Source organism: Mus musculus, chromosome 10 (genome assembly GCF_000001635.26).
Source record: "Mus musculus strain C57BL/6J chromosome 10, GRCm38.p6 C57BL/6J".
Lineage (NCBI taxonomy): Eukaryota > Metazoa > Chordata > Mammalia > Rodentia > Muridae > Mus > Mus musculus.
In genome coordinates this window covers 3,712,985-3,739,667 of record NC_000076.6, presented here as the reverse complement: position 1 = coordinate 3,739,667, position 26,683 = coordinate 3,712,985, and the positions used below count along the sequence as shown (strand labels likewise).

The following is a 26,683-nucleotide window of genomic DNA, read 5'->3' as shown; positions in this document are numbered from 1 at the left end:
ACATACTGGATGACCTTTGATTAGAGAAAGCAAAAGTGGAAAAGGAGGCAGAGACCTTTGCGACAGCCAGATGTTTAAAGGCACCCATAAGGTAGGACAATAAAAAATAGGACCTCTATCACAGGTGCCTTTTTGGTGACATTCTTGGTAGCACTTGGCACCTTTCAAACAGGTGTGTCAGATATGCCTGTGTTTCACCAGGCGTAGTAAGACACAGCCACGCACTCTGCTTGATTCTAAGAACTTCATCTCCCTGTAGTACACCACATATTATAAAGTTTTATGGTACTGGGTGAGAGGGTTTTTTGTTTTTTGCTTGTTTTGCTTTTTTAATAAACAAACAATTCACCTTTCAATGTGTCCACATTCTGAGTAGCATAATGAACTCTGGCCGTCCTGCCTGCTTCCCCCTGGTATGCAAGTCATTCTTTTGTCCAACATATAGTTACTACTGCTGTGATGAAACACCATAACTAAAAGCCAAGAGGGCAGGGAAACCCTTGGCTTTCACGTCCACATCACTATTCAACATTGGAGGAAGTCAAGGCAGGAACTCAAGCGGGGCAGAAACCTGGAGTCACCTGCTAATGCAGAGGCCATGGAGGACTGCTTACTAGCTTGCTCAATCTGCTTTCTTACAGCACCCAGGACCACCAGGCCAGGAGTGACCCTCCCATGATGGGCTAGGCCCTCCTGCATGGATCACTAATGAAGAAAATGCCCTACAGGCTTGCCTAAAGCTGTATCCTGTGGAGGCATTTTCTCAGTTGAGACTCCCTCCTCTCCTATGACTCTAGCTTATGTTAAATTGATATAAAACAAGCCAGCACAAATATACTGTATACACTACAACTCACTAGTAGCTGTCTCACTCTTCAGATCAATTGCCGTGGTATCACAGTGCTTGTGTTTCAGTGATCCCTACTTTACTTATTGATGGTCCTGATGTCCAAGTGTCCAAGAGTAAGGATACATAGGCCTTTTATTTCACTGTATTGTTAGAACAGTTAATTGAATATATATATATATATATATATATTGTTTTTCGAAACAGGGTTTCTCTGTGTATCCCTGGCTATCCTGGAGCTCACTCTGTAGAACAGGCTGAACTTGAACTCAGAAATCCTCCTGCCTCTGCCTCCCAAGTGCTGGGATTAAAGGCATGCGCCACCACTGCCCAGCTAATATATATATATATATATATATATATATATATATATATATATATAACAATTAATCTTATTAATGGCCCTCACTATTTTCTTAATATACTTACTTTATAAATCATCCTCTCTCATCGGTAGGTAAGTATGAATGGCAAATGTTATATTGTGTATGGTTGACTTCAGGTACTGACTTGGAGTTTTAGAGTATACCTGTCTAGGATTCATGAAGACTATTCCACATCAAGCCTGCGAGTTGTCACTGATCATTCTATAAAGACCCAGGACTCAGAGAAGCCATTTGGTGAGTATTGGGGGTACTTGGAGAAGAAGTGAGCAAAGCTGGGGTTCCCCACTCTCTCTGGTTCTTTCCTCTCAGGCCCTTGTAGGTCTGAGCCACAGAACCTGGCAGAAAGGAGACATTTACTGGCTTTCTCTAAGCCAATGTCCTCCTTGACTGATCCCTACCGACAAGAGAACTTGGGGTACAGTCTGCAGTCCATTGCCCCACATCAGAGGAAACTGAGTAAGAGAAAAGAAGGAAGGAGGTCTGGCGAAATGGTTCAGTAGGGAAAGTACTCGCTGTGCAAGCATGTAGACCTGAGTTCTGATCCCCAGAACCCCCAAAAGGGTTGGGCATGGCGACATGTATCTGTAAACCTGGTGTTAGGGAGGTGGAGACAGGAGGATTCCTAGAGCTCACTGGACAGCCAGTTTAGCTGAATTTGTGAGTTACGAGTTCAATAACTATGCTTCCAAAATACGGTGGAGAGTGATTGAGGAAATCACCCATCATTGACCTCCTTCTTCCATATGCAGGTATACACATGCACACACCTACAGGAAAACTTGCACACAAACACACACACATGTGCATGCTCCCTAACCCCCACAGATACAGAGGGCAGCAGAAAGAGAAGAGCAAGAAGGATCTGAGGGTGACAGGCCCAGGCCTGGTCTATGTTCAAATTATACCTTGTTCCCTCTCAAGGAAGACCGGGTCTGTCAATTAGATGTTTGCAGAAGAAACATGTTTGCTTTCTGAGATTATTAACTGTCTCCAGTAGCATCTTACTTATTCCTCAGACAGAACTATTAAGGCACAGACAGTGTAATCCATGAAGTGGCAGATCTCTGAGGAAGTTTCTGGAGCTTGCTGGTGTGGCCAGACGCTGCTAACTGGCTCTAGCAGAATGCAAACACAGCTCTGCATGTGGTTCCCAGTTCACCAACTAACTCAGCTGTTCTGAGGGGTGGCAGCCAGCATGGCATCTGCTGTAGATTATCCCATCCAGGCCCAGGAGGGGCTTGATGTTTGCACACTTCGCCGGGTTTAATGGCTCCAGCATGCTATGCTTTAATTTTATGACTTAGGATGATAACTTTTTTTTTTTCTTCCAAGACAGGGTTTCTCTGTATAGCCCTGGCTGTCCTGCAACTCACTTTTATGGTGTTTACAATGACTGCATTGAATGTATGATTTTGCAAGATAGAAAAACCATGCCTACTGGAATATAGATGGAACACCTCAGAGAAAGCCCTTTTTTTTTTTAATGGTAAAAGCTATTTTAATTTCAAATTTAGATTTGTGAGGCTTAAAAACCCTTTTGTAAAAAAAATAAAGATAAAAATTCTCTAAAACTCATAGCACCTGTAGTTCCAGCAGTAGGAAGGCTGAGGTGAGAATGTTGCTAGCTCAAAGATAAGTACATTCCTGAGTACCTTGGCCAGCCATGTAAATGTTTAAGGTAAGTGTCCTATGGTGACACTTTAGGAATGTGTACTGTGGTGGCTAATAGTGTCAACTTCATATGGTCAAAAACCAGCTAGGAGGGTATGTAGGTGGGGGATTATCTAGATATAGTTAATTGTGTGCAAAATCTCAATCTAGCTGTGAGCACCATTTCATGGGCTTTATGCCTGCACTGAGTTAAAAGAATGAAAGCAAGCTCAGCACCAGCATCCCTTGCGCCATTTCTGAAGGGCAGATGCCATGCACAAGTTCCCCAAGCTCCTGCAGCCCTGGCTTTCCTGCCATGAAAGACTGCATCCTTGAACTGTGAGCCAAAAGAAACAGTTCCTTCTGTAAGTCGCTCTTGTTATGTAGCTTGTCATCAAGGCCAGAAGGAAAGTATTTAATACCAGTCTCATGGAAATAATGTACGCAAGTGTGTATAAGATGAAGTGTGTTCAAATCTTCTTCAGTCAGGGTAGTCAACTGAGTGTAGCACTCAGGTGGATAGATTCAGAAGGAATTTCCTTCTCTCCAGACTGTGGTTGGATAGATTTACATGCGGTATTATCCTCAAAAAGCAAAAGATAAAATAAGAAATGTTTGTTGTTCTTACACTCTTGCTGAGCCGAACCTAAAAGCAGATAGAGGAATTTGGAATCTGGATTCTAGAGGAACCTAGAAATCGTACTGCATATGAATCTTCTCCACTGCTATCCTGCCTTGTTTAGGAAGAATCTAAAACCCCAAATCTGCTAACCGAGAAGGTAAAGACCAAGTGTCCAGAAACATGGCCAGTGACAGAAACGAAGAAGGAAAACCTTTTGGTACACAGATTCATAGGGTCATTTGTGTACAGAAGGCAAGATAGCAACGGTCGCTGGACACAGGCATTGGAAACCTGTGGTGGAGGCTTGCTCACATCATGCAGGACAAGGTCAGAAATGGGTAGGACTTTCAAAGGCCTGCCTTATTGAGCTACTCCCAACAACCAGGCCCCACCTCCTTAATAATAACACAACCTCCACAGCCAGGGAAGAGCACTCGAAACACAAGCTTCTCAGGGACATTTCACATTTAACCAATGACAGGGTCCTTAAGGAGATTCTATTAAAGCACGGCTGGACAGTTCACCCTGTGCTTCACACTTAATGTTTTGTTCCCAAAGCAATTTGTTTGGAAGACATTGACAGTCTTTCTGAGGAGCTATTTTCTCTATTGGCTTTGTAAAAGGGAGATGTTACCTCTACGTTTCTTTCCTTAACGATTATGTGTTTAGAAAAGCCCCATGATGGATACATCTGGAGGATATCATCCTGAGTGAGGTAACCCAATCACAAAGAGCTCACATGATATGCACTCACTGATAAGTGGATATTGGCCCAGAAAATTAGAATATCCAAGATACAGTTTGCAAAACACATGAAACTCAAGAAGAAGGAAGACCAAAATGTGGATACTTCATTCCTTCTTAGAATGGGGAACAAAATACCCATGGAAAGAGATACAGAGACAAAGTTTGGAGCTGAGACAGAAGGAAAGACCATCCAGAGACTGCAACCACCAAACGCAGACACTATTGCATACGCCAGCAAGATTTTGCTGACAGGACCCTGATATAGCTGTCTCCTGAGTGGCTATGCCAGTGCCTGGCAAACACAGAAGTGGATGCTCACAGTCATCTATTGGATGGAACACAGGTCCCCCAATGAAGGAGCTAGAGAAAGTATCCAAGGAGCTGAAGGGATCTGCAACCCTATAGGAGGAACAACAATATGAACTAACCACCAGTACCCCCTCCACACACACACACCAGAGCTTGTGTCTCTAGTTGTATATGTAGCAGAGGATGGCCTAGTTGGCCATCATTGGGAGGAGAGGCCCTTGGTCTTATGAAGATTCCATGCCCCAGTACAGGGGAATGGTAGGGCCAGGAAGCGGGAGTGGGTGGGTTGGCGAGCAGGGCTGGGGAGGGTATAGGGGACTTTCAGAGCAGAAATTAGGAAAGAGGATAGCATTTGAAATGTAAATGAAGAAAATATCTAATTAAAAGAAAGAAAGAAAGAAAGAAAGAAAGAAAGAAAGAAAGAAAGAAAGAAAGAAAGAAAGAAAGAAAGGAAACCCCCATGAAATATCAGTACACCTTCTAGTGTCAATTGGGTGATTGGAAATTCGGGGAGTCTGCCACATGGAAGGGTTTGTCTACTGTTGTTTGGTGGTAGGATGGAAGGGTCCCTTGAACTTTTTACATCATTTAGACCCTCATTCAAGACAGAGAGGTATTTCACCCAAACTCCAGAAGCATCTTGAACATATACTGAGCAGCTTTTCAAATGGGCATCTTAAATGTAAATGCCCTTAGAAGCCAGAACAGTTAAAAGCAAGTATCTTCTTAGCAGGTCAGAGTTGTCAGGGTGTGGAGCATACATGAAGGAGTGGGAGCTCAAATGTCCTCAAATAGTGTTTTAGCAGGAAAAGCAAAAGCAAAAAAACAACCAAACAACCCTTACATCAACTCTTCAGTTTGTTACTTCTCCTTCATTCCCAGTCATTTGGGAGTACGTTTTCAAACAAGGACAAAAGGTTTCACAGCTCCTGCCCGCTTCCTCCTCCTCATCCTTTTCTTTCTTAAAATCAGACAGTGCAGTTGGCTGAGGGAGGTGAGCTTTTCCCTCCCCTGGAATTCAATGCTATGGTGCTGAAATGAGGGAGTGGACGAGACTACTTTACCCATGGGAACTTTACATTAATTCTGATCTTCAGTTCTACAGCCAGTGACTTACAATTGGGATGGGATTCCTGCCCCCCCACCCCAATTCAAAATTCATTTGACAAGTCATTTGCAATGAAGCTTCAGCTGCAGGGGACTGTCAAGGTTGGGAATAAGTGTTCCCTAAAGACCTGATGTTAAAGGCTTAGTCCCAAGCCTTTTGAGAAGCCTTTCAATAGATGGGGCATAATAGGAGATCTATAGGACACTGGGCTTATTGAAGGGTTGTGTGAACCTGGTCCAGTGTAAGGATTTTTAGGAACAGGCATAAAAAGTGTCAGTTTGAGATGCAAGTTCCCAACGCCTAAATGCAGGAGGTCTTGGAACACCCATTCAGGTCCTTTCCTGGGAGCTAAGTGCTACAAAAATGATGATCAACCATGACAAGCCTGCACCCACTGAGAGAGAGCTGTATGGATTCCTTCCCTACTTCTCTTGTCTCTATTTTAAGAGATAAGCAGTGTGACTGAGGTTTTTACTGTTCAAAGGTGGGTCATCAAAGACCATTGTGAAGCCCAGTCTCCTTAAGACATTGGTAGAGATGGTGCAAGACCAGTGAGCTATGTCCCATTCAGTGGTCTATCCACGAGGATTCTTGAACTCCCTATCTCCTTATTCAACCCACACATGATATATAGGTCTTATTTTCTAGCCAGAGTGCAGGGATGCAAGGAGGACATATGTAGGGCTTGTTTGTACATTGGCTGACACAAATACAGAGAGAAAGGTTTTTAGTCCATAGAACCCTTGTATGTTGTGTCTGCAGATAGATTTAGAGGTTAGCTAGTTCTCTCTCTGTCTTCAGGCTTAGTCCTATGAAAGAAGGAAGTTCACATTCAAGATCTTACTGTACACACTGCAGACAGAAAAGAAAAGGGACAGGTCACCATAAAGGATAAAGTAATCACCAGCAGGGTGGGGGCCACTGTGTGTTTATCCTCATCCAAGACCACTGAAAAGAGGCGGCGTCTGTCCAGAAACATCTTAGAAATAACGATCTGAGGCTGCCACTAAGGTATCTGTTCTGTGACAACTCATTAACTAGAGGAAAACTCCAGACAGAGAGATGCCAGAGGGACCAGGCTTTCAAGGTTGCTCTTGCATTGACCGCAAAATGTTGATTAACGTTTAGGGAAGAAATGACCTAGTGTGTGCTATGTGTAGCAAGTTCAAATACAATACTTTCAAATGTAGTTTACTACTGGTCAACCCTGCAAAAACATGCCCAAAAGATTTTTAAAATGAACTTAAATAAAAAAATCAAATGTTTAGGTACGTGTGTCTATGATGTACAGTCACGTGTCTGTGCGTGCATGAGTGTATGCATGTGCATGCATGTGTGGGGATCAGGGGTCAACTTGGGTAACATCCCTAGCAGCTTGGATCTGGAGGTCATGGATTTGGCTAGATTTGTTGGCTAGCAAACATCTCTCGTGTTCACTCATGTGGCTGGATGGCAGGCCCTTGGGACCTTTCTGTCTCTGCCTCCCACCCCACTGCCATGCCCAATGTTTTACACGAGTAGAAAAGATGTGGGCTTGTTGCCTCATGTTGGTGCAGCAAGTACTTACTAACTGAGCCATTTCACTAACTGCCACCCACCAGACTGTTTACTTTTGATGGAAAAAAAATACTCTTACTGACATTTTTTAAGGACCTGAAATGTAAACAGAGCTTAATAATGAAGGAGGAGGTGATCTACTGGCAGGTATGTGAAACTTGGTCTTGGAGAAACAGAATGGCAACAGGGGAGTGTTGGTAAACTGAGTCGTGAGGGAACAAAGATCCCCTCTCCATGCCACGTTGGAAGTTTTTGCTGTGAGCACTGGGGTGCCACCACTGAACCATGACATACATTCCTCAATCCAAACGGCCGGCCACATTCTCTGATTTGCTTTCTACTGAGCCTAATTTTGTCATGTGTGCTAATTAATAATAAAATATTTCAGATTCATTTTCTCCAAATCTCCTCATAGGAAACCCAAGAAAATGTTATTCATATATTACTGATAGCAATAAAATAGAGTCTATACATACAAAATGTTTACTAAACTAGAGTATCTGATACACTTAGGAATTACTAAGAATAATGATGTGTAACTATCATAAGTTTTCTTTAATTTGTGATTCCTAGATTTTGTACAGTTGCATGAAATCATATATATGCACATTAAATATATAATACAATAAGTACATACAATAAATATGTAATACTGTCTAGAAGAACAAAGGATACTAACCTGAGGGTGCCAAAAGAGAGAAGAGAGTAAGATATATAAATATGTGTATATATATGTAAAAATATTTTCTAAAAAATAAATAAATAACATATAACTATAAAAGGAGAAAATAAAAAAAATATAAACATTTCTCTGTCTTGTTTTTAAAGATACAGTTTCACTATGCCAGTCAGGCTGCTCTCAAAAGTCTGGTCTCTTCTTCTCCTCCTCCTTCTTCTCCTTCTCCTCCTCCTCCTTCTTTTTCTTCTTCTTCTTGTTCATCCCAAGTGCTGATATAATCCTGCACTGTAAGGTCCAACAAAATATTTTGGCTATAGATCGATTCTTCAGTGTGTGCTCATTGAACTTACCCTAAATATTTACATTTTCATTTTACATCAATTAAGGACTGGAGGAATTACCTGTCTCAGTGGTGTATATCATTCTTGAAAGGATAGAAATAAAATCTTTTCCTTCCATAGTCACATTTGTTCTTGGATCTCTGCCTCTCAACAGTCTGTGTTCTTCCAGCTTTCCTTCCTGGCTTTAAATTTCCGAGTCCTACCTCTCCAAGCCCCATAAAAGAGTGGTCCTCAACCTGTGGGTCACAACCCCTTTGGTGGGGTCTAGTGACCCTATCACAGGGGTCGCACACCAGATATCCTGTATATCTGATATTTACATTACAACTAATAACAGCAGCAAAATTACAGCCATGAAGTAGTAACTAAATAATTTTATGATTGGGGTTCAGCACAGCATGAGGAATCCTATTATAGGGTCATAGCAGCATTAAGAAGTCTGAGAACCACTGCTCTAAAACTTAACTTTATTTTGAATACCAAAATCTTCGATCTTACTAACAATTCTCTTCCAGCCTCAGTCAGCAAAGCTGATTCTGTAACCTCAACACACAATGTGTGCCTATGTACAGAGAGGACTACCACTCACTCTGGGAATTTTAAAAAATAAATTAAGGCAAAAGAAATTTAGTTTTTCCTCCCTGAATTGTTGCCTTGAAAAACAAAAAACAAACAAACAAAAAACAAGCCCTCTTTGAAACAGTCAACTTCCTTGTTCTTGGGACTCTCAATCATGCAACAAGTGACTTGCACACTGGCATAAACGATCTGCCAAAGATCTAGTCAGGAATATGAGGGAAGATGGACAACCCTGCAAGTCATGTGGGCCCCAGCTGCCTGTGTAGGTTGAATTCCTTTGGGATGCCTTTAACCGAAGACCCGCCCAGCACACTGGTTTCAAAGTAACCTTTTTTCCCCCTATAATTACAGAAAGACTCCCGTCCTGAAGAATCCAAGCACAGGATCAATTTCCAGCAACCCAATACTTGCCTGAGCTGACTGCCACATTCCTAGCAAGATGTTTGATCTCCTATTTCCTTTAGGACATGGACCCTTTCAATTTTCAAGAATAGAATAGTCTTTTAAAACTATTCTGCCAGTTTTTATTTTAAAAAGAAAGAATAAAAAGAATGAGAAAAATAATCTTGATAGGGATTAATGAAGTTTACAAGCACATTTGTAACCACGCAATTCAAAATATAACACCTAAGATGAAATCCCTTCTCGAACATACCTCCTCAAATGCGGCCATGTATTCCTTTCATTCTGTTTCTCTTACTCCAGCTTTGTGGTTCGAGGTCCCCACTTGGAATACGCTTGCATAGCTATAATACACATGTGAGTCCATTTGTCTCAGTGCGAATCCAGTCTGTGGTACAGAGACTGACAATAGGATGCAGGGAATAAAGAGGGAATCCATGGGCTTGGCTTCTCCATTACCAGGAAACAGGCTAAGCCTGCCACCTTCACCTTTTCTGTCCCCATTGGAAACTCTGGCTGCAGCCCTTTTGTGTTGCAAAGTATACAACCCTCCCAGTTAATGCTGCCCTGGCCAGAAAGGAAGCTATTCCTGGCCAGTCACAGTGAGCCAGGCAGGTGGTTTATCAGGGTGTGCATTGGAAAAGCATACGCCTAATTAAATGGTAACATTGTTCAGACTTGCTCAGGCATTAAGTTTGTGACTGAGTTTAAAAAATCGCCACTGGGGAAAGACACTTACACCTTTTAGGGAAATGCAGACTTGATTGGGAATTAATTCTCTAAATTATAACCTCTTTTAACTCTGTTGCAAGGAAATAATCCATCCATTGCCAATTACTGTGGAATATGACTCAGGTGAATAGATGTTAAACAGTTTCACATTACCCAGACTCAGATGGAAAGCTGAATTTTATAGGTCAGGGATAAAGATATCACCCTTAAGAGATCACATCCCCTAAGTTATTTGTTGCACAAATTTCTTGTAATAAAGGTGCAACTGCTTGCTGGCCTGTCTATTATGCTATGATGGTTTCATGTATTCATTCACTGATGCATAAACTGTACCTGAAGAGCCATCCCATAAAGCAACTGCATCAGCTTTCAATCGATTTCTTCTTTGATGACTTCACAATGTTGTACGATTAAAGGGCCCACCAGGGTTGTTAACAAAGGTGACTTGAATCTAGGAAAACTCACTGTCAGCTCAGTGGGTGCTAAAAAGGTAAGGTATGCCTCCATGCTCTTGTATAGGAACGAGCTGAGGTGGACCTCATGAATGAAGGCATTAGCTATATCCCTCGCACACATTTCCGAGACTTCCTAGTGTTGAATAAAGTTCAAACCCATTAACCTTATAGTCTGAGTCTATTAATGTAGCAGGTGTCTGGGCATAGAGCCTTTCATTTTTAATTTCTTCAGCATCAATGTTTCTCCCTCACCCAAACTTCAAACCAATCCTACCAGTGTAGAATAAGCCTTCACTGGACATATCACACACGTTTCTGCTCTTGAAGGTACTGTAGGCTTTCCTGGGTTCTGTGAGGTGACTCCTTCTCCAGGGAGATGCTCCAGTTCCAAAGAAACATATCAGGGTTTCTCCAAATACCATCCGAATGCCCAAAATATACCATGGCTACATACCTTCTCTTGTGATGGCAGCAAGGACGAAGGGGCTTGGCCTCGTGCACTCTCCCTGTGTAGTTATTGGCAGTGCTACAGGAAGGCAAGTGAGACCTAGTTAATTTCATAATGGCGAGACTTTCGAGTACACACATTTGTGCTTTCTGCAAAGGCTCAGCAAAGAGAATTTATGTAATTGAAGGTAGTTATTCATAAAACCCAAGTGCTTCATTGATGGATTTGCTAGTTAAAGTCTTTCTGCAAAAGTGTTTTCTACCAGACTGCTGGCCAACTGGCAGATGTTTAGGGGATAAATCAGCCTAGGCTAGATTAAAAGAAACATCCTCTTCATATCTGTTTTCTGGAGAAGCAGGTCCTCAACACTTGGCGATTTTGCTATCTAGTATCTTACCCTGTTGGGCTGAGCTTGTGTGCAAACCCAGGGAAACCCAGAGCACCTCCTTCAGCTTCTCAAACCTTTCTCCATGTAACTCTTTCCTAGGAGATAAAATTAAATTAAAAGAGGGAGGAAAAGAATGGGACAGAAGAACCAAAGAAAAGAGAAAATCAGAGAAGTGTCTGCTCATGGATGGCAAGTTGGTGGCCTTAGAATTTATCTTAATCGGTTTTCAATTACGAAGACATTTTAATTAACTCACCTTTTAAATTAGCGTACAATCCAACAGGTTGCCTAATGGCAGTGAGGAGGATGTTTGTTTGCTGACTGAATTCTTCAGTGAGAAGGCATGGGGAGCTGTGGCTTTTCTTGGCTGTCTTGGTTGCAGCTGCCACCTAGGAGCAGCTCTGTGGACAGGGCTCTCTGTGTGAGGAGCTGAGGGATACTGGTCCATGCAGCCCATCAAGGGAGAAGTGGATCTAGCCTGATGGTGGTAGATGGCGCTTTCCAGGCAGAAACTTGGAGGGCTTTTGAGTGGCTGGCAATGTCATGTTTTCACTGAGAAGGCCCTATGGTCATGTCTTGGGCTCGATGTAGGGATAATGGAAGCAGAAGTATGCCATTTAGAGTTGCCAAGGGAACCCACACAGGTTGGCTGCTTGGCAAAGCCATCCCTTGCCTACCGGAGAGACGGCTAGCCTGCCTCAAACAACATCAGCAGCAGGCCACTTGCCCATTAACAATTCGACATTTGATGAGTCCCACCCTTGTGCCAGGACTACTTGAGCCACAGGTGACATGGTATGAGGCAAAGGAGCGCTGTTCCTGTCCTTATAGATTCTCCTCATAAAGGAGGAAGCAGACCTTAGTGAGGTAATGTCTGAGTCATTATAAATTAGTAACTGGACAAAGTAAAGGGTGATATGAGACAATCTACAGAAAATTAACCTAGCACTGTGGCAGGAAATTGCCCTTGAAACTACACTTGGAAGGCGGGATCTCAAGGATAAGTAAAGCTAACACAGCAAAGGAGAAGCAGAGACCCAGAGCGTGCCTGTGGTACCTGTACTGCTCTGAGGCAGTGGAAGCAGCCATGGGACCCTTGCAGGAGGAAGGCCTGCATTAGAGGCCGTGGGTGCTTGGTTGGAGTAATTGGTGACACAGGTTGAGTGAGCAGTGAGAGAGATGATTCCCAGGTGAGTATGCTGTAGAAACGTGGAGTCACCAGACTAGTGGCTCCATCTCAAGGACTTTTAGTTTCTTTTTTTTTTTTAAATACATTTTTTATTAGATATTTTATTCATTTACATTTCAAGTGTTATCCCCAAAGTCCCCTATACACTCCCCGCCCTGCTCCCCAGCCCACCAACACCCGCTTCCTGGCCCTGGCTTTCCCCTATACTGGGGCATATGATCTTTGCAAGACCAAGGGCCTCTCTCCCCATTGATGGCCGACTAGGCCATCCTCTGCTACATATGCAACTAGAGACACAGTTCTGTGGCGGTACTGGTTAGCACATATTGTTGATCCTCCTATAGGATTGCAGACCCCTTTAGCTCCTTGGTTACTTTCTCTAGCTCCTTCTTTAGGGGCCCTGTGTTCCATCCAATAGATGACTGTGAGCATCCACTTCTGTATTTTCCAGGCATAGGCATAGCCTCACCAGAGAGAGCTCTATTAGGGTTCTGTCAGCAAAATCTTGCTGGCATATGCAATAGTGTCTGGGTTTGGTGGTTGTTTATGAAATGGATCCCCAGGTGGAGCAGTCTCTGGATGGTCTTTCCTTCTGTCTCAGCTCCAAATTTGTCTCTGTATCTCGTTCCATGGGTATTTTGGTCCCCATTCTAAGAAGGAACGAAGTATCCACACTTTGGTCTTCCTTCTTCTTGAGTCTCATGTGTTTTGCAAATTGTATCTTGGGGTATTCTAATTTTCTGGGCCAATATTCACTTATCAGTGAGTGCATATCATGTGTGTTCTTTTGTGATTGGGTTACCTCACTCAGGATGATATCCTCCAGATCCATCCATTTGCCTACGAATTTCATAAATTCATTATTTTTAATTGCTGAGTAGTACTCCATTGTGTAAATGTACCACATTTTCTGTATCCATTCCTCTGTTAAGAACATCTGACTTCTTTCCAGCTTCTGGCTATTATAAATAAGGCTGCTATGAACATGGTGGAGCATGTGTCCTTATTACAAGTTGGAGCATATTCTGGGCATATTCCCAGGAGAGGTATTGCTGGATCTTCTGGTAGTAGTATGTCCAGTTTTCTGAGGAACTGCCAGACTGATTTCCAGAGTGGTTGTACCAGCTTGCAATCCCACCAGCAATGGAGGAGTGTTCCTCTTTCTCCACATCCTTGCCAGCATCTGCTGTCACCTGAATTTTTGATGTTAGCCATTCTGACTGATGTGAGGTGGAATCTCAGGGTTATTTTGATTTGCATTTCCCTGATAATTAAAGATGTTGAACATTTTTTCAGGTGCTTCTCAGCCTTTCGGTATTCCTCAGTTGAGAATTCTTTGTTTAGCTCTGTACCCCATTTTAAATAGGTTTATTTGATCTTCTGGAGTCCACCTTCTTGAGTTCTTTATATATATTGAATATTATTCCCCTATCTGGTTTAGGATTGGTAAAGATCCTTTCCTAATCTGTTGGTTGCCTTTTTGTCTTATTGACAGTGTCTTTTGCCTTACAGAAGCTTTGCAATTTTATGAGGTCCTATTTGTTGATTCTCGATCTTACAGCACAAGCCATTGCTGTTCTATTCAGGAATTTTTCCCCTGTGCCCATATCTTTGAGGCTTTCCCCCACTTTCTCCTCTATAAGTGTCAGGACTTTTAGTTTCTTAATCTCTACCAAGAGAGTGCACCTAAATAAAAGTCAGGACTGGCCCCTGCTCTCTTACCTACAAATTGGGTGAGTCTTAGAAAAATTGGTTAAGTCCTTAGCTCTTTAATCTTTCATCTTGAGAATGTGTATAACTATCCCCGTCGAATCCCCTGGGCAGGGTAGTTACAAAGAGTGATTTGAGAGAAGGAACATGGGGCTAGAGGGATGGCTCAGTGGCTAAGATCACCTGCTACTCTTCCAGAGGACCAGGGTTTGATTCCCAGCATCCACATAACAGCTGACAACATTTTGTAACTCCTGTCCAAGAGGATCTGACACACTCTTCTAGCCTCTGGGTATTTCATGCATGTATAGCACAGACAAACACACTTATACAGATAAATTAATAATAATAATGGAAATAATACAATTTATATGATCACAAACGAGCATGTTCTAAAACACTGGGAAGCATGATATGAGACATTCATAACAAAACCATGCACACAACAGCAATCACAGTGTGGTCTGCCAAACCATGGATATCTAAGGCAATGGTTCTTGGCCTTTCTAAATCTGTGGCCCTCTAATACAGTTCCTCATGCTCTGGTGACCCCAGCCATAAAATTAGTTATTGGTACCTCATAACTGTAATTTTGCTACTGATATGAATTGTAATGTAAATATCTGTGCTTTCCAGTGGTCTTAGGTGACCCCTGTGAAAGGTCATCTGACCACAGATTGAGATGTAAGGAAAGAATCTGGGGTATGCTGGCAGGAAATACTAAATCACGAGCTAATTTTTCTAACTTGTTCTGGAAATAAATTTCTTCTTTATTCTGCCTTCACTTATTTTAATCAGTTTATGACTGGAGCAAAGTTTTTCTACCTGCTTGGTGGCATAGAAATGCAGCTGAGAGTCCACTTGCTTGCTGTGGTTGTTTGTCTATCACTGCACCACATAGTACCATTAATTCAGTGGCTCAGCACAGCAGCTGGAGCATGCTCTGCTGAGAGCATCCAGGGATGTTCTCTGTGGTGTCATGATATAGCAGAAATCCCATGCCTTATGCTGGTTCCATGTGTTGCACCTCCCAGGTTCCAGAATTGTCTGAAATTGATCTATTCTTTATTAATACAATTTAAAAAAAGATACCAGATAACAAAACCTTTTAAGCATTTAGTATTTCACAAGCAGGTCCAGGGTCTGATCTGGTTTAACTGGAGTCTCTGTCAGGTACCTTAGGTTCAAGGTGTTGACTAGCTGGGCCCCATCTGAGGTTCTGGGAGGAGGCTTTCCAAGCTCATTCACATGGCCAACAGAGCTTGCTTTGCTTCTGTTTCACGTCTCTGGTCCCCATTTCTTTTTTGGGGTCTGCTGCAGAACACTGTCCTTTGAGCATGACAGCTGCCATCTTTGTTGGAGTAGCTGTGGCTACTTGTAGGAGAGTCCCGGGATGAGGCCTGCTGGTTGGTGAAACCCCCTCTCAGAAGGAGAGGATGGGGAAAGTTGCTGGACACTCACTGGCTGTTTCAGGTACTCTCAGTCTCAGGAGGTGCCTGAGGACACGGTCTATGGGATGAACTGAAGGAGCGCTGCCATATATACAGCTGAGAGGACATTGCTTTCCATGCCGCAGTGTGACTTTTGGGCAGTGTGCTTTGGGAGTCACCCTGCTTCTGTAAATAGCTCCTCATCTATACTCCGTAAGCCCCCAACATTTCCAGCTTCTCTAAGTTGGACTTTGGAAGCATTGTCCTTTGGTTTTTCGTTAGCACCTATAAGGAGGGCATAAATGGTTGATTGCATCTCCCCAGGGAAAGAGTTCCTAAAATAGGGTCATTCTCAGCTCTTAAAGGCTCCACTCTCCTTTACAGTCAACCGTGGTATAGCTGGTACTTTCAAATCTCTCTAACTTCTTCCAGTGACAGAGAGTTTTCTGTTTTTAAGGATTTCCGTCATGGAGTTGGGCTTTGTGAATAATCTCTTTACCTGAAGCTCAGCAGGGCCATACATCATAGCAAAGTCAGAGGTGAGATCATACTCACAAGTTCTGGGGATTAGGTCATGGGCTCTTCAGAGCCATTTGTAGATATCTACCACAGTGCTCAAAGTGACCTTGACAATGTTACCTACCACCCTCTTTCCATTTGAGTCTCCTCATCCATCATAGTTTGATAGACAATTATGTTTTAAGTTAAATAAGGCAGCCTTTGTGTCTAGATCATAACAAACACACCTCAAATGTGAAGGCACACTTCCTGCCTTCTCCCCTTGGGTTTTGTCTACTGGGAACCCAGTTAGTACTTCCAGCACCAGCACAAGTCTATTAAAAAAGGGGCAAATCCTGCCTTTTGCATGGCTCAGGCTGTCTCAGAGATCCTTGCTACTATATCACTTCTCTGTCCTTGCTGGAGTGTAGTTTGTCTAGGCGTGTACCAAGAATCTGAAGATAAGGAGAATTCTCTGGAATTCAATTCAGCCCTAGTGTGTTAATTTCTGGACCGACACACACACACGCAGAGTCTTGACAGTAATAGTAACTTTTTGGTAGCAGTAGTGGATAAGAAGAAAAGATGGCTTAAATCTAATTGCTGGCGTTGAGTTCATTCTGCAGATTTTATGGATAAGTTCTTCCAAAGCCTACTTCCTTTTAAGAATGCAAAGCCCAACACAAGGGAACCCACTCTACCTACCTCTTTAGTTGTGTGAATATAATAATCATTGCACTGTGATCCCTTGTGGATCCCTGTACGCAACAGTGAGTTTTTATAAAGCCCTCTTCTTTATTAATATGCATTTCAACAAAGAGCCAGCAGCCCTTAAATCCATCAACTGGCCCTAAATTGCAGTAGCTGCTTTTTGAGTCCTTTTAGGATCAGCTCAGTGAATGGGACACTGTGCTTTCAGCCAGGGGGGCCAAGCACTGCTTCCCCCAAATGATCATTCTCCCCTAAATCAGTTTGATTCCCTCTGAAGTCAGAACCACAGCTCTGTGCAACTCTTCAAAGGCTGTACAGGAGGGGGTGGGGGTGGGGTGTCAGCAGAGGCCTGTACACCGGCATTACAGACAGGGTTGCCTCCTGCTGAAGGTGTCGGTAGCCTTTCAGGGGCTTATTGTCTATCCCTTGTCTGTCCAGCAAAAGGCAGAGCCATTTCTGCATTTATTATATGCCCAGAGGCCTATTTTCAGGGTTAAAGTATGAACAAAAATGCTTTGCATAGAGTGCATTATTTGATAATTATATCTTTCGTGCTCTACCCCAGGACCTAAGCCATGAATAATGACAAATGACATGCTCTCATAGGAAGACATAGAAAACAAATGTAATGTATGCTGGTTCAACCACACCCAGCCAGAGATCTTTCAGTCCATAGGCATTCTTTATTCAATTCGATAAAGCCTGGAGGAAATAAAAGTCTCGTGAAAAGGGATGTTATATCTTATTGAATTCGGGGGAGTCCACTAGAATTCTTTTTCCTCTGCAATATGTAGGAAAGATCATTAGATGTACATGTTCATTAAGCCATCTTTTCGAGGTACTTGGGTGTTTTTCTTCATTAGTACAGACTTTGTAATATCCCAGGTTCATCTCTTAGCATATTTATTCTTATTGTAATGTTAAAAATGTGACGAGGGTAGGCCATTTAAATAATACGCATGCTGTTTATCTGAAAGCATTTCATTGAATATTGCTTTCCCCTAGAGCAGTAGTTTTCAACTTGTGAGCTGCCAACCCTTTGGGGGTGGGAGGTCACAAATCAGCTATCTCAAAGATCAGATATTAGATTTTGATTCATAACAGTAGCACAATTACAATGATGAAGTTAGCAACAAAATAATTTTATGATTGGGGGTTGCCATGAGAAAGCATATTAAAGTATATTCCGCAGCCTTGGGAAGGTTGAGAACCACTGTCTTAAAGTAACATATATTGTTATTCTATGAAACTGAGTACTATTCAGTATCCAGATGTTGGACACATGCGTGGTCTAACAAGCTGCTGTCAGGTACATTAAGTCTCAGCAGCTTAGTGTGTTTCCTGTTCTTGCAGAGGACCCAAACTTGCTCTTCAGTACTTACACCAAGCAGCTCACAAACACCTGCTACTCAAGCTCCAGGGTGTAGCCTCCCCAGCCTGAAGCAGGCTGGTGCAGACCTTGTCGCCACTGAGGTGGGGCCACCTGCCGTGCAGCTTTCCTACTTGGCTGGCTTCCTTTTGAAGTGACAACTGCCCTGCTCTTCTCTGAGATGCTGCTACCTGCTGAGAGGCTGAACCTGTCTTCCTGAATAAGCAACAGCCTGGCGACCAAGTCCTGACAGCATGGTGACAAAGCACCAAGGATGGACTGGGGGTGTGGGGGGTGGGGAGGGAGAGGGTGGGCCTTCCCCCTTTATAAGCAGTCTCTTAGTAAACTCACAGGCCTTGATCAGAGAAAACTTGTCTTGGCCTCATTATTTTCTCTCGAGGTCTAGTCTCTTTCAGCCCCAGCCTGCCTTCCAAGAGTACCCAGTTCATGTAGGTCGGTCCAGCTTACAACAACACCAGGGGGACCCATTACACCCTCCTGGCCTCCTCAGGAACCTTGCATGCACACACACACACGCACACGCACACGCACATGCACAAGCAAACAAAAATAACCTGTATTGAAGTTGAAAAATGCATAGAAGGCCTACAAGTATTCAAATATTATGGGACGCAATAGAATCTGAGTGGTGAGAAAGACCACTTAATGGCTGCTATTGAGATTTCTGTATTACTGAGAGCTTTGCTTGTGTGATTTCACTTAGGGCCACACATACTATGCAAATGACATAACTTGTCAGCATCAGCCTCACACGACCTGAGTCTTCTGGGTAAAAACACAAGAGTACTAGAGAGGCTGTGTAAATGGTCCAGTGGAACACTCATCTCAACACTGAACCAATGATCCCCTATGTGCTATGCAGTAGCGTGTTGCAACCTCCCTGGGCTTTCAAAACCAAAGAAACTGAAAGGCCTTTTCTTTGGAAAAGGAAAACTCCGTCAGACAAACAAGGCATGCACAGAGACCCTTTGGTTAGGCTTGGTTGGGGTCCAGCTTCTGACAGGGTGTGACTCCATAGCCCTGTCACCACTGGCTTCTGACACTTCAGAGGGGCTGTCAGAAGCCACTTAGGGTAAGCTTTTGGGAACAGGCCTCTGATTCTTCCCTTTAGCCAGGGATGGGGTGATGTGGAGAGGAGCCTGGGCAAAGGGTGAGGTCTCTAGTTGCACTGTCTAGAAAGAACTGCAGAGCTGCAGGGTGAGGCTCCCAGAGTCTCTGCTCCCTGCTGTGGGAATTAACAGAGCTCTGCCATCACACCTGTGAGACACTCTGGGGTGCTGCTGCCTGTGACTGTCATTTTCTGGCATGACTAATGTAACAATTAAACTTATATTCTCTTAGATCTTCAGGGTTTTCATCGCCTAGAGATAAATATTCCACATGTATCTTCAATATTTTAGTATGGGTTTTAAAGAGAAGCAGGAGTTAAGTGACATTGGTGTCTTGTCATTTGCAAAAGTGGAATAATGGGGACACAATTTTATCTCATGTATGTGTTCTTTCTTTTACAACAGAATTTCTTGATATTGATCTGTGACATCACAGCCTAGAGTCTCTAACCTGAAGACAGCTTCCGTCTTCCTTAGATGGAGAAGTAGGTCTTGGGAAGCCAAGGACTGTCTCACATCCAGAGCCAGGTACCTTTTGCATGTTGTTAGAATATCACAACATGCGACCCACTTGCTGATGAGACATGAGGCTTGGTTCCATGCAGGGATGGGCTGCCTCCTCACTGTACTAGCAAGGTCATGGAAGAAACTGATCCTGAAGATTGTGATCACTCAGAAAGAAATCTTGGAGGAAGGTTGGGATTTGCAGTGTTTCCCTGTTCCTAAGTTATCCTGGGCATTGTAACTTCAGTGGAAATCCTTCCAAAGACATGGTAGAAGAAAAACATCAGCATACCTGTTCTGCCAATATTTCTGAGTTATGCTAATATCCATGTAGTAACCCAAGGGTGGCCTGACAGCCAGTTGGGTCTATCACCTGGAACCCATTTATGAGGACTTTTACCATCTCCATAAATCCAGATCCCAAGGAAATTTATCTTTGTTCTTTACAACAAAGGCAAAAGAATTTCTTTAATATTTGACAATCACCAATATGCCATTTTATTGAAATTTTTTAAAAAAGAAGACAAATTATCAGGGGAAAGCAGCATCCCTTTAGCTCACACTCAGATGAGGGCATCTCAGGTTCAACTAGTCATGCCTCTTTAAGAAGTAGAACTAGTAGTTAGTTTACCAAGAATGAAGGCTTATCTTTAGTGAGGACGACAGGACATTGTATCGGAATGAACTTTCTGTCTCCTATATTATGAGAAGGCATGCTTCATCCTCCAAGTCCATAAGAACATATGACACAGATACATATGTTCAGCTACATAAAGATATAGTAAAGAATTCTGGAATTACATATAGCACGATACTAATAATAGTTGACTCAATGGAGAAGGGAGGGGGATGAGTGGGGAAACACACCTGCAACATAAATATATCATCAAGGGGGCTTCAGCCTTCTTTATATCATGTTCACATTTTACGTAGAGAAGAGTTTGTAATCTCTGACTTATTTCAAGACACTGCTCTATAGGCCCTCCAGTTATTCTCACCCCCAACAAGGAGTACAGCTGAATAATTCAGATTTTGTACGACACATGTATGCATATATGTGTCCTGAACAGAGTTTTATATCAGTAACAAGAGAAAGCAGCCTGCTGAAGCTGGTTATAATTAGAAGCATTATGCTCTGTGTGGAGGCCTTCCACAAATAGGTAACAATACAGTCCCTTCCTCCTCTATGGAGAATGCTGCCCCTAAGTCCGAGTTCTGGCTCTCGATTGAAAGCCATTGTTGCAGGCTCCAGTCTGTCTAGCTTCAGTCCAGATAGGAGGCTAGGAAAGTCCCTCCATCCACTTCGAAGGAGGAGCTGATTCTCAGAACCACAGGAAGAGGAGTCGGGGAGAGAAACGGAAGGAAGCTGGCAACCCCTCTTCCCTGCTCTCAGGCCTTCCTGCTTCCCAAACCCATTCAGCGCAGTCCGAGGTGACCAGCACCCTTCAAGCACCAGCGGAAGGAACTGCCCTCCAATTTCCTGAGGGTTCCGTACCTCCCCAAAGCACAGCATGTCTGTTCTTCTGCCTACTGCGATCCTGCATGTCCTTCAAGGCACAGCTCTGATATCAGAACCAGCGTTTAGCCTCCCTCCATGTTCTTGGCCAGCTGTCACTGTTGTCTGGCCAGTTCCCTTCCCACGTTTAGGTATGATCAAGTGGATCTGAAGAGAAGCGATTGTAAACTCACCGTGCTCAAAGTCCTCATCCCATGTGACACAGATGGGAAGGGCTTGGCTCTGGACACAGAGCCTTGGCATCCTGTTAGATTTTCCTGTGGTGGCCCTAGAGATTGGCTCCCCACCAGGCAGAGCGGAGTGGAGAGTCAGCCTTCCCTGAGTAGCTCTTTGCTGTAGGCTTTCAGGAAAGTCTCTTTGATCTTCAGTGTGGGAAGGAAAGGGGTGGTACTCTTCAGCGAGAGACTATAGTAACAACGATCTACTCCTGGCTTTGTCAGGGTCTCAAGAGAACGAAAATCCTCCTTTGGTCTCCAGCAAGGAGTGGGGGCAGCATCTGTCTGAGAGTGGAGCCTACAGTCCAGGGACCTGGGCTGGAATCCTGGATTCCCTCTTCTACAGGTTGAGATCCCTGAGCTGCTAACTTAAAGGTTCTGGACTCCAGTTTCATCTTCCTATCTAAGAAGCAGGGAAGCAACTGGATCTCCTCAGAGAGCAGCTATGGGGTCCTTAAAGGCAAAGAGCTTTAATTAGCATATGATGCAAGATTGAAGAAATCCCACATTTTTATTAATGTGTTAGTCCAGGTTCTCTAGAGAAATAGAACTTAAAGAATGACTTTGTATGTATGTATGTATGTATGTATGTATGTATGTATGTATCTACCTCTCATTCATCTATTAGCTATCATTCATATATTTATTATGTATTTTTTATCATCCATTATCTATCATTCATATACTTATTATCTACCACAAATCTATTTATCATCTATCTATCTAAGGCATTTATTAGAGTGGCTTACAGGCTGTGGTCCAACTAGTTCAACAATGCTGTCTACCAGCTGAAGGTCCAAGAACCCAGTAGTCGTTCAGTCCAGGAAGCTGGATATCCCAATTGGTTTTTAGTCTATGCCAGAATCCTGAAGAAGTAGGCTCTAATGACAATAAATAGTCTTGTTAGCAAGAACTAGAGCAAGCATACAGAGAGCAAACTTCCTTCTTCCATGTCTTTTAAATACACTGCCAGCAGAAGGTGTGGCCCAGACTAAAGAAGGATCTTCCCTCTCAAAGGTCCAGATTAGAAGTGGGTCTTTCTACTTCAAATAATTTAATTAAGAAAAATACTTTGTCACAAGTATGTCCAGCCATTCGGGTTTTAGTTAGTCCAGATGTAGTCAATTGGACAACCAAGAAGAGCCATCACAACTAGATGAAACAAACAAACAAACAAACAAACAAACCCCTCTGCTGTCTGACTAATAGGTCAGGATGAGGTGTTTTTCAAGGGGTCTTGCTAGGGATCTCCACACCAGACAGACACTGGCTCTGGAGCAGGCATGTTCTCTTAACCCTCAGGAGCTCTTTGAGGCCAGCTGCAGATTTGAGTTGTACCAGCCCTTCTTCCCTGTTCTTTCTTCTTTATATGGTGTGTGTGTGTGTGTCTGTGTATGTGTGTGTGAGTTGAATGATCCTGTTATATGCCAGATGTATACACTCTGACTCATTTTATTGGAAGTTACTGAGAAATGAGTTAAATCAGCAATAGTTTGGAATGCTCTATTTACTTAACTGATACCCTGTAGATACTACTAATTGGATAGATGGAAGTTTAGGAGTAGAAGGCATCAGGCTAGCCCCAAGCCATTCCTCCAGGCACTTGGAACTACCCCACAGAGTGACTCAATACTCCCTATTTGTAAATCCCAGACTTGATGCCGAGATATATGGAACAAACTCATTTTCTGCACCCCATGGAGGAGAATTTGAAAAGCCATTAATGTGACCCATTTCTCACCAATTTTCAGTGAGTTCTATAACATCTTGGAATTTTTAACAAGAATAACATCTTTCTTTTAGTTGTTATTCATAAGCTCAAAGTCGATTTTCAGCGATTTTGACCATTTTCTATTTGGTCTAATTTCACATTTACACCATCATTTGCTACTATCGGAAACAATTTGTTGAGGAACTGGTAAGAAAAGACAAGGACAATATGAACTGAGCAGACTGGGAGGGTGCAGGGCACTAACACTTGTATCATCAGCAGCACCTGTATCCCAGTGATTTTAAGGGGATCCTCAGTGACGAGTTAAGCATAGTCTCTTACCCATTCTGCAGATGGGAAAGTTGGAGTATAAGGGTCATCTGGCTCCCTTTGTGAACTCTGTTGTTATAGAATTTATGTCTGGTTCCTAGTTATACTGCCTTACATTGGAGGAAGTGAAGGTAGAGGGCTTTAGAACCAGAGAAGGTGAGCTGGAGGTGAAGGCAAAAGATGACTGGCATTGGATATGCAGGAACGAAGCCAGCATAGCAGCTGGCCAACTGTCAGTACAGCTACAGCAACCAGCAGCACCCCTCTTTTTGCATGAGCTGAATCTCCTGGGATGCTGTGCCAAAGCCAACTCCTGCTGGAGAGCACGCTCTGTCACAGCTTTTGCTTTCTTCTGGGTCTGCTGCACTGTCCCACTCCTGCTGGGGACACCACTGCTTGTTGGCCTCTGTCCTGGGTCAGTGCACAACCCAGAATGATCTCTGATGACACTGGGAGAGGACATATGACCCATGCTAGTTAGGGGTCAGTGCTCTGTCTGGTGGAGCACAGGTTGTGTCAGAACAATGTGAGCAGGGCTTGCTGGAAAATGCTGACTATCATGGGCCCTGGCAGAGCAGACCCTTCACATGGCAGATAGACATCCCTCAATAGCTCAGCTCTCCCCGTTCCCACACAGCCACCCAGGACTCTGAATGGGCACATGGAGATCCAGGTCATCTGAAACCAACCATGGACAGTCTCCAGGTTATTTTCCCAAGGAAAGGGCTTGACTAACAGAAGAACAGTGTGTACTGTGGGAGGGTAAGAAATCTCCATGCCTTTTTGGTTTTCCCACTTCCTGCTTGTTACATGTGCACCTCCACTACTCAAATCTCTTTCCTTCACATTTACTTCTCTGCTTCTCTCAAGAAGAACAAAGACCAAAGTATGGCTACTTAGGTTCTTCTTAGAAAGGGGAACAAAAATCCATGGGAGGGGATATAGACAGGGAGGTGATATAGAGACAAAGTGTGGAACAGAGACTGAAGGAAAGGACATCCAGAGACCGCCTCACCTGGGGATCCATCTGATATACAGTCACCAAACCCAGACACTATTGTGGATACCAATAAGTGCTTGCTGACAGGAGCCTGATATAGCTGTCTCCTGAGAGGTTCTGCCAGTGCCTGTCAAATACAGAGGTGGATGATCTCAGCCAACCATTGGTCTGAGCACAACCAATGGAGGAACTAGAGAAAGGACCGAAGAAGCTGAAGGAGCATGCAGCCCCATAGGAGGAACAACAATATGAACCAACCAGTACCCCCAGAGCTCCCAGGGACTAAACGACCAACCAAAGAGTACACGTGGAGGGACCCATGCCTCCAGCTGCATATGTAGCAGAGGATGGCCTTGTTGGACACCAATGGGAGGAGAGGCCTTTGGTCCTGAGAAGGCTTGATGTCCCAGGGTAGGGGAATGCCAGGACAGGGAAGCTGGAGTGGGTGGGTTGGTGAGCAGGGGTAGGGGGTAGGGCATAGGGGGGTTTGGGAAATGAAATGTAAATCAAGAAAATATCTACTTCTCTGCTTCTCTTGGAACAACACACAATGGTAGTTTCCCTCTCTGTTTACCTTTGGTATCTTTTACCAATTAGCCCAGAAAACCAGAAATGTTTCAGACTGCAGGTCTCTTGTTTGTTGTGTGATCCTTAGACTTCTTGAATATTTGAAAATACATCACAGATTGCCTTGAGGATGGACCCCAGTCTCAAGGTGAAATTTACCTGGGTCTCATGTATACTTTATACTCACATACTTCAATGTTAGTTTAAAAAAATTATGTACATGAGGGTTTTACCTGCATATACATATGTACACCACATGCACACCCTGCACTGGCAAAAACAGAGCATTGGATCCCCTGGAAATAGAGTTACAAATGGTTGTGAGCCACCATGCAGATGCTGGAGAGAGAGAGTTATGGTCCTCCACAAGACAAGCAAGTGCTCTTAACCACTGAGCCTTGGTAGTTCTATTTAATATTTTAGTACATTTGTGAATAATGTAAAATTTCATGGTATGGAATTTTTCCCTGTGGTGTCACATTGATAGTCAAATAATTTTGGATTTTGGAGCATTTCATTTTGAATTAGAAATACTCCCTCTCTCCTTCCTTCACTCTCTTGTTTTCTTTTGTTTCTTTCTTTAAAATTTTGAGACAGAATTTCTGTGTAGATCAGGCCTTCATGGACCCTTGAGCAATTCCCCTGCATCTGCCTCCTGATGCTGGGTTACTGGTGTACACCTTCCAGGCTGAGCTACTTTCTCATACTTGTAGGAAATCACTGTGGCTTCTTTCAGGGTCTCGGATTATGAAGCTGAAGCTGGGGGATGAGCTGCATGGATATATTCCCTGAAGTACATATCATATACACTCATCATACGTGAGTTGAAGTGGAAATTTCTGGTTTCTTTGGAGACTCAATTGTGCCATATGATGTTTTTCTGGAAACTGTCTTAGGAGGGGGTATTTTGCTAAGAATATACATGTAGTGTTTTTCGGAAAGTAGCCTGGAAAAAGAGCATGTGACATTTTGCTAGAGCAGAAACTTGAGAGAATATGAAACGTTTGGAAAGGGTATAAATATAACCCAAACCGAGAGTGGACGACGACGAAGACCAAGACGATGACTTGTGGTATTGGTTCACCTTGCCACTCTTTGCTGGTCATCATTTGTCATGACTTCATATAGAGAAAAAACACCAGAGAACTTCTGGTGGTGTTCTGGCAGCTTCTTGCCACAACTTGGGTCAATTGGCAGAGCCTCACGGTTTCTGCTGGATCAGAATGCCATTGCTGATTTGGGACTCGTGTTTTTGTGTGAATTGAGTTACCACCGCTGATTACTGATTCTTGTGAACTGAACTGCTGGTATCCTGACAATGCCAATTGGAATCGCTCCAAAGGACTATTTCTAAACAAGTCCACATCCTTCTTTGCCCTGTTAACCTTTTATTCCCCCCACTACCTTTGGTGGGTGGTGGGCTAAAAGGGAGGTTTAAAGCATTTAAGTACAATTATTAAGGCAGGTTTTGAAAAATATAAACCTACAATGAGGGAATTGGTTAACCTTTCCAGGAACTATACCAGGGTAAACAGCTTGCAACTAGAGCAAAG

The 26,683-nt window shown here is 43.3% G+C and overlaps 2 long non-coding RNA genes across 3 annotated transcripts in view; one reads left to right on the top strand and one right to left on the bottom strand.

The window, feature by feature from the left end:
- The window catches only part of Gm30164, a 38,242-nt gene extending 19,886 nt beyond the window's left edge, over positions 1–18,356 (top strand). The window contains exons 2-3 of one of the 2 annotated variants that reach the window (XR_003948984.1): positions 1,350–1,467; positions 18,142–18,356. This is a non-coding gene — a long non-coding RNA (predicted gene, 30164). Of the gene's footprint in view, positions 1–1,349; positions 1,468–9,176; positions 9,368–18,141 lie in introns of those variants that run through there. The other variant, XR_003948983.1, reaches the window with a different exon arrangement.
- Positions 7,761–21,510, bottom strand: A330032P22Rik (RIKEN cDNA A330032P22 gene). Its single transcript, NR_169108.1, has 4 exons — positions 21,481–21,510; positions 10,869–10,940; positions 9,481–9,571; positions 7,761–8,190 (listed from the first exon to the last, which is right to left on the bottom strand). It is a non-coding gene; the product is annotated as an RIKEN cDNA A330032P22 gene (long non-coding RNA).
- Positions 21,511–26,683: the final 5,173 nt, after the last annotated feature.